Genomic DNA, 9,518 nt, shown 5'->3' on the forward strand with positions numbered 1-9,518 from the left:
GACATCTGAAAGCATGTTTGAAAGATGACAAGATGGCACAGTCAGAATGACTTTTAAACCACCTCCAAGTGCTCCACAAGAGCCTTCTCGGCTTTCCTTTACCTATTCTGCAATGATCACAGCTGTTCAGATAGCCCAAGAAGCCCTTCCCATTACAAGGTTCAATTCTGAAGGCTACCCTGTTTATCCAGCCAAGCACAATGGCCATTTCCTATGGGATGTCCCAGGCTCAGGCATGTGTGACCCAAATTGTCCCTGCTGGGATGATTGGGAAGAGGATGATGATTATTCCACCACAAGGAAAAAAAACCCAAAAAGAAAAAATCTCCAGTCTCATGCCACCATTATGATCCCAAACCACCACAAGATCCTCCACCTCCACCAACTCCATTACCCATTTACAAAAAGGAACTCAAATGGATTGCAAAGCATTGCAACTCTGAGACTCCATCACCAATCCCACTTCCAACACCACCACTGACTTGTATGATGTTTTCATCTACTTCTTTAGACTATTCTTCTTCTTTTCCTCCTTTAGACACTCACATAGATTCCCAACGAAATGTTGTGTCTAAACCCTTTATCCCTTCACCAATTACCTCATCTGGCCACCTAGAACCTCCCAAACATTTTGAATCAGTCCTCAACTAGCAAACCCAAAATGCCAGAGCACAGAATGACACTTTGTTGAATATCAATTCCAAAGTTGAAAAAATCAGTTTACGAACTGAACAACTTGAGACAAAAGTTGACTCTATCGCAGCACAGATGTAGCAGATCCACTACAATCTCCAGACTAGAATTGCTCAACTTGATTATGAGTTACGAACTATGCTTGCCCAGCGCTGCTATGGCTCGACCAAAAAGAAAGGGAAATCAGACGCTTAAAAGCTGAGCTTGATCGATTGAATCTGAAAAACAGAGACCTACCCTTTTTACCACATTACCTCCTATCCCTTCCATCGGTTCAACTTATCATCCATTTGCCTCTATGCTTTCCCCTATCCGACAGTATGATCATTCCAAGTTATTTGGTATGACTCATACTCTTTTTCGGGATAATCCATTGCCACCACAACCGCGACCCGTCACAATTCATCAGTCATCCATTTCTATCCCTGGCCAACAATCCCCTGGTTATACGCCGGCATCACCGCCAGCTCCTCCATCAGCACCCTTATCCCAACCTCCTACCCAATCCAAAGATAAAGAACCCATGCACCAGTTTAGGGCCCACACAGTAGACCACTCCTCTACTACAGATGCCCAAACTTCTTATTCAAATCTAGCTGTTTCTGATAGCCATACTGAAACTGACACAGACTCCTCAGAATCCACTAGTGACTCTGAAAAATCCTATGCTGATATCACCAGAATCTTGATGGCTCAACCTGACCAACCTGCCCAAGGCCAAACTTCTCATACAGAACCATATGTTGATATTCCCTCTGAAGTTGAAGAAGAAATGTCCGAATCTTCTGCCACAAACCAACCCCCTCCAACTCAAGCCCAGATCGGTTCTACAAGTCAAACATCGTCGAATGGTCCATAGTTCACATTTGATGATCTTCCATCTCATAAATGACATGACCGACTTAATGAAATGTCCGCCTGGATTGACCTCCAAATGCTACGGCCAGGAGCCACAACTCAATCAGTCCTTAGAGAATTTGCTACTTGTTTTACGGGTGCTCTAAGAGATTGGTTTGATTCTTTAGGGCGCTACCGCCAATTACAATTTGTTGATCTCCCAGAAGTCTCAAGTGCTCTTGCGGTTCTCCATGATCAATTCCTTGGAGACCCCTCTGCAGTCTTTGAAGCTGCACGCCGAGACTATCTCAACATGAAATGTTGTTCCCTCAATGCTAAGGATCTTGATTTCCATTACAAGCGAATGTCTTTGCTGTTCTATAAGCTTAATGGATTCAATGAGCCGACATTAAAGCATGTCTTTCTAGCTTCTCTCCCAGATGAACTCCAACCAGACATACAGAGACAACTCACCGCATCCAATCTGGTTCTTGATAACATTTCTCTCGGTAAAATCTTCGAACTTGCCAAAACCTGTCTTGACAAACTTTGTGAGCAGAAACAGTTTTTCAAAGAACTGTTGAAAGATAAAGAACTATTCTGGAGTACTTGCAAAAAGCCTTATTTGCAGATCAAATGTCAGAAGAAAAAGGATTGTGATTGCAGTTCTAAAAAGAAAAGGCATTTTCGAAAATAATTGTTTCGAGGAAAGAAACGCCTAGTCATTGACTACTAGCCATTAAACATGTTTTTGCAAGATGACAAGTTTCCTTTGCCCCGTAGACAAAGCATGTTTACTTTTCTCAAAGATGCCCAGATCTTTTCAAAATTTGATTTAAAATCAGGTTTCTGGCAATTAGGTATTGAACCCTCTGAGCGTTACAAAACTGCTTTTTGTATCCCAAATGCCTATTTCCAATGGACAGTCCTTCCTTTCAGCCTTAAAATTGCCCCATCCATTTTTCCAAAATCCATGGTCCAAATCTTTCAGCCAATCCTACATCATGCATTGATTTACATTGACGATATCTTGTTTTTTTCAGGATCACATAAGGAACATCGTCAACTGTTAACTCAATTATATGATATTGTCCAAAGTCATGGAATCATGTTATCGGCCAAGAAAAGCACAATTGCTACAGAAAATATTGAATTCCTTGGTATGATCATAAAAGATGGCCATTATCAGCCAGGCACACACATTGCCTACGAATTGCTTCACTTTCCAGATCAGCAACTTTTCAAAAAGCAAGTTCAACAGTTTCTCGGCATCATCAATTATATCGAGACTTCATCCCACATGTGGACCACTACACTCATCACCTTTCAGCTTTATTAAAAAAGAAGCTCCCAGAATGGAATGCTGACCACACGAATATTGTCACTACTCTTAAGCAAATTGCGTAAAATCTGCCTTCTTTAAAGTTGATTACTGATGGAAAGCGCATCTTGCAGACAGACGCAAGTGATGAATCACGGGGTGCCATCCTCCTTTAAGACATCAATGGAAAAAAACACTTTATCACTTACGCTAGTAGACAATTTTCTGACACACAAAAGCATTACCATAGTGTGTTCAAAAAGATTTTAGCGGTAAAGAATGGCATCAAAAAGTTTGAGTATCATCTGATTGGATACCATTTTCTTATCCGAATGGACAATTCAGCCTTTCCCAATATCCTCAATTTCAAAGGTAAAACTATTCCCGAAAAAATGTTACTCAGATTAAAAGATTGGTTTTCTAAATATGATTTTTCGGTCAAGCATATAAAGGGATCCCAGAACCTCATCCCTGATATGCTATCCAGACTCTCAAAACTAGAAAAATCTCTCACCCTATTTTCCACTACATACCACTTTCCGATCATCTCCATGGCTACATCACTACCCCCAGAAGCTTTCACCAAGAAAACTTTTCCCTTTGACAAAAACTTCTCTTCTGGCTTTGCCATCCAAGAGTTTGCAAGGAAAGCTCTCTTTTGCTTCTTCATGAAAGCCTACCTTGTAACAGACTCCTTTCCCTTTTCCACATTCCACCCAGAAAATTTGTTCCTTACAAGTTTAACTCTTGATCCATCCAGAGAAACCACTGAAGACGTGTTATGGTACATCTGGTGCCTAACTATCCTTTATGCAACCAAGTTAGTCCTACCAATTACTCCCACTTTGGAACATCTTCTTAATCCCGAAAAAGCCACCTCTCTTACCTGGACATTACTTGAATGGTTTTCCCTCATCCCATGGTGGAGAAAGAAGCTACAACAATTTTCAGAGATTTACAATCTTGAACGTATGCCTGCCTCTGAAGCACAACTATTCACATCAGTATTTATCATTCACAGGTCATACTTCCAACATCCAGACACAAATTTCTTTTGGACTCAAGACTAGGTATATGAATGGTTTACCGCCCCTCACCCAACTGTCATTGACAATGAAATTCAATCCAACCTGCACCACTACCTTTGTCAATTAAACCACCAAACTCCACCACACAAAGACATCTTCCACACCTCCTTAGGACCACAATATGATCTCATCATGATCCCCACTCCATCCGCCATATCTAAACCAAAGTCCACAGGCATCATCATTAAAGAAGAAAAACCAGATTACACTGACTTCCTTTACCAAGACTCCCAAGACCCATGGGAAGAATTCCTTCCCCTCAGTCGACATCTCCAACAATTTCCACAACCAACCATGTATGAACCAGGATCATTATCTCAACCTTCCAAAGTTGACAAGGCCACTCAAATGCCCAGTCCTAAGTCCCAATCATCACCCTCCAAACCAGGATGCCGAAAAGATTGCCCTTATCCACCTTGCCGTGGTCCCCACTGTAAGTATCCAAAGCTTCCCAAAACCTTTTTCCCACCAACCTCTCGTGACACTGATCCTAATGAAACCGATAGCTCATCTGAAGACGACTACATGAATCTCCGCTCTCCATAAAGTAGTTTATCTTGTTGTAATAATTATGTCTCACTTTATGCTTTTGTCTTGTATAATTATTAAAGCTTGCTTTTCCTTTAAGCTTTACTTTTGTCAAAGTCATGCTTTAATTATTAAAGCTCACTTTGTCGCTTTGTAATAATTAAAGTTGTGTCATGATGTATCTTTTACTTTTCCTCTTGTAAAAGATAGGGGTCCTGTCCTATCTCCCCGAGAATTCTCCTATATAAAGGATTCTCCCCTCGCTTGTAAGATAAGAAGTTTTCCAAGAAATAAACTCTCGTGTGTTTTCAAAACCCATGAATTTCTAAACTCTCTTCTCTTTCTCTGCAAATGAAGATCTAAAGAAAGGAAAAGAATAAATAATTGAATTTGTTCATTTTGAAAATTTAAGGAAGTATGCTTTGCACTTGCCTTCCAGTAAGGATCTTGTGCATCAGAAAACTTATGATGATTTCTTAAACAGTTTGGTACCCTGTTTTAAGACTAAGGAAAGTCTGTTTTGGGTTATATAACCTCCAAAGTATCATTTTAGGTTTTACTATGCCTATCTGTATATCGACTAGAAACCAGAACTTGCGGGCTACTGGTCCTACAGACAGACTTGTGCTGTCGTAGATCAGGTAGAACAACGCCACGTACATTTATGGTATCAGAGTAAACAAATAAAAAGACTTAAATCAATACAAGAAAAAAAAGGCATGTAATAGTATGAGATATTACATTTACCTTGCCATATCAAAATAAATACAGACACTGAATTCAGTATATGAAAAAAGAAGCATATGACACCTTCAAATAACTTGCATTCAGTTCATATACAAAAGAATGAAGACACTAAAATCGGATAATTTGCTGTAGTTGTCATTCCCTTGCTAAGTCATCATCAATTAGAACATCATCACACTCTGGTCCTTCATATATGCCAACATTATCTTTATCAATATCTATTTTTGGGGATGGATATTCTTTACATAAAGGTTCATGTATCACCATCTCAATACTCCCATCAACACCTATTGATTTATTAACTCTTTGACCCACTGAACAAACAATTGATTTTGTTGGATCTACTTGGCCTTGAATATAAAACACTTGCTTTGCATGCGAAACTAGAATGAAGCAATCGGACTTATGACCAACTTGATTAAGATCAACAACGGTGAAACCTAAATCATCCACCTTAACCCATCTACTATCAACCCAATTATACTTAAAAACAACTTTCTTAGCCATGAGATATTGCAACTCCCAAATTTCAACAAAGACCCCCATAATACTCCATTATACCAGTGAAAGGATTTTTATCCTTTAAGCTTGAGACTTGTAAGGTTGTTGCTGAGACATTAACCCCACTGTTTTGCGTAACATGGTTGCTATCTCGATCCCTTGTTGTAAAATTAAAACCATTTATAAGGTACCCTGAATATGCAATCACAGTGCAACTAGGTTTGTTTCCGAACATCCTAACATTTCATCAACATTTAAACCATTTGCTATCATGTTTGTTACCTACAGTTCGAGAACAAATCACGAGTTACTAATGACAAACTTAACACTATTGTTAAGGATAAAATTATCAAATCCTAACCTTCATTTGTAACCAATCAGAAAAGCTACGAGCATGCTCTGTTTCTAACCAATGAGCCTGTTTTGATTGCTTTAGAAATTTTGATTGCAAGAATATCTTATGTTCCCTACCATGTCAATATTGAAAAAGTCAATTGTTGTTAGATAAGGTTTTAAAAATTTTTCGTAAATACTAATGAAAATTTATGACTTACAGTTATATGATTGCAACTCTAAGGTGTTTTTTAGAATGCAAAGATGTGCTTGCTTTAGTAGTACAGTGTCAACCATCTTAACATCTCCACCTCCTAAAGGCTTTTCAATTGTATAATCAACTATACAATCAGGTGGCAGTCCAATGAAATCATTGTTTGAGAGATATTCAGCACAAAATTCAAGTGCTTCCTCTGCAACATAGCATTCCGCAATGCAACCCTCGGGTCAATAGTGGTTATGAACATAACCCTTTAACATTTTCATGTTTCTCTCAAATAGATACTGATGAGAACCATCAAGGGACCATTAAAACTTCAAGTGATCCTTTGCACATTCATGGAGGCCCAATTACAAGAGCAAGAGCCAAAAAGATGCAAGCTGCTTTAAATGGATTAATTGAGAAAATATGGATTGAAAATGCAATTCAAGATGCAAGACATCATGAATTGGGCTTGAAGAGAAGACAAGGCATTGTGGGCATTATTCAAGTCATTGGGCAGCCAAATACACAAGTTGTATCAAATGCAGAAAGGTCAAATTCGGAATAAAAACTGTATTGATTGAGCCAGAATTAAAATGCAAGCTATATACCGTTGGAAAGATAATTAAGTTAGCTTTCCAATAAATTTTACAGAGCTGGATTTGGAGTTCTCTAGAAGGAGTTATGACCAATTCTTTACAGCTTGTTCAGACTTGGGATTTTCAACGAATCCTTTGTTTTTCAACTTATTTGTTTGTTTTGTTTCAAGTTTGTCAATGATAGCATTAATTATAGTAGGCTAGCATTAAGTTTGTCAAAGATAGCATTGATCATGGTGGGTTGGTGAAGACTTTTGAAACATCTTTTGACAAACTTACTTGGAGGATTGTTCCAATGTTTCCATTTGTATTTTTAGGATCTTGGGTTCCTTTTAGCCTATTTAAATTCAGCAACCTTGGTATGTAAGGAGATGAATGTTATTTTGAATTTGAAAGATTATTCTTTCTTTGGTTCTTTTGAGAACTAGTGAACTTATCAAGAATTTACATTCTTGTGGTGTTCCAAATTTAGACTTATCACTCACCTTCTCATCTCTTTCTTGAGTGTGGCGTCAATACCCTTCTCTATACCTTTGGTTCATGTTTTCTTAAGCATTGGGTCAAGGTTTTTGTTTGCCATAAATCTGTTTAGAACTTTCTTGGGAAGTTGAAACTACAAATTAATTGTAGGATTGAAAGTTTCATTGTGGGATTCGTATCATTTGGTATCAGAGCTAGTTTCTAATCAGGTTTGAATGTCTTATTTATTTTGATTATCAAAAAAAAAAAGAAAAAAAAACGTACAAAAAAAAAAGATTACAAAAAAAGAGTCAAGTATTTCTACTTTCATAGTTTACACATATCAATTGTGTTGCTTTGCTTGCTTGCTTTCCTTTCTTCAATTTCCTTTTCATTCTTTGTGTCCTCTTAATTTCTTTTATTTGTTAGTGTGCTGGATTGTCATATTTGGTGTGCCACTTGGGTTTTTTTTTTTTCTTGATTTTGTTTATTTAGTTCAATAAAGAACTGAAAGAGAGAATTAAGTGTGGTAAAAGGCAATTTGTGTGTTAAACACGAGAGTTAAGTGACATCAAAATTGAGTGAAATACGTGAGGGAGTGTTGTGAGGTCTTTTTGCTAACAATTTTTTTTTCAGATCACAAATATGTCAAAAGATCAAGAAGCTATAGACCAATCAATCATGCTCAAAGCCATGCAACAACAATTTGAACGCTTGTTTGGGCCACAAACTGGACAAGCATAGTGGCCATTAACATAACACTTGGAGAGGTTCCCATATGCAGGAAAGTCACTAATAGTCCACAACAACACAGCTTGGAGATTAAAGGTTTCCTTTCTATAAGCATCATAAGTTTCTATACCGACATTCCAAAGGGCTTTCAAATCATCAATCAAGGGTGCTAGGTAAACATCTAGATCGTTTCCAGGTTGTTTAGGCCCAGATATTAATAAAGACAGCATGATGAGTTTTCTTTTCATGCACATTCATGGCGGAAGATTGTAAATTACTAACATGACTGGCCAACAACTATAAGTAGTGTTAAGTGTGCTGTGTGGATTAACCCCATTAGTTGAGAGAGCTAATTGCAGATTTCTAGGTTCTTGGCCAAAGTCAGGCCACTTGCTGTCAACTAAATGCCATGCTGGGGAGTCTGCTGGATGGCGAAGTTTTCCATCTTTAATTCAGTGATTAGGATGCCAGGATAAGTTTTTGGCAGTTTGAGGTGATTGAAACATACGTTTGAACCTACGAATAGGAGGACAATACCAGACCACCTTTGTAGGCACCTGTTTACCACTTGTTTTGACATCTTTTTTATTTTTCTTCCACCTAGACTCTCCACAAGTAGGGCATGTGTTCAGATTTGCACACTCTTTCTGGTAGAGAATGCAATCATTCTTACAAGCATGTATTTTTTCATAATCTAAATCCAACACTTTCATTATTTTTTTTGCCTCATACATTGACTTAGAAATGATGTTATTTTCTGGAAACATGTCAGCAAGAACGTCTAACAAAATTGTGAAGAATTGATTAGATAACCCATACTTGCCTTTCACATTATACAATTTTATTAACCCTGACAACCTAGAATATTTTAAACCTACATACGATGGCTTCTCATCGTCCTCAAGTATATCCCTAAAATTCTTAGGATTATTATCACATTGTTCGTAAGCATCATGGATCATGTCCTCAATGTTACTTTGATCTTTGAATCTAAATTGATGACTCTCATAATAGTTATGGCAACTTACGGAGGCTATTTTTTGCTCAACCTCTCCATGCCTGTCCCAAACTACGTATGATGGCAGAAAACTGTATGTGAACAAATGATCTCTTATCTGTTCAGGAGCATAAAATTCCATGTTGCAACAGTCAGTACAAGGACATCTAAGTAACCTACGATTTTCAGAATTAACCATAGCAAATCTCAAGAACTCTTCTACTCCGTTTTCATATTCTACAGACAATCGACTAGCAGACCATATCCAAGATTTATCCATATCAACAATAATGCCTGTTAATATAATTATACATGTTAATTCAAGTTTTAAATGCTTTATTTGTACCAATACAATTCAAAATATTAATAATAAATTCATATTAATAGTAAAATCTTATTAATTATACAACTAACAAAATAGACTAGTAGCAATCTAGTATATGGTGTTGTGGCCTATGACTTTGGAGGTTATCTTTGCATG

The sequence above is a fragment of the Citrus clementina genome, unplaced genomic scaffold, assembly GCF_000493195.1.
Source record: "Citrus clementina cultivar Clemenules unplaced genomic scaffold, Citrus_clementina_v1.0 scaffold_2, whole genome shotgun sequence".
Classification (NCBI taxonomy): domain Eukaryota; kingdom Viridiplantae; phylum Streptophyta; class Magnoliopsida; order Sapindales; family Rutaceae; genus Citrus; species Citrus x clementina.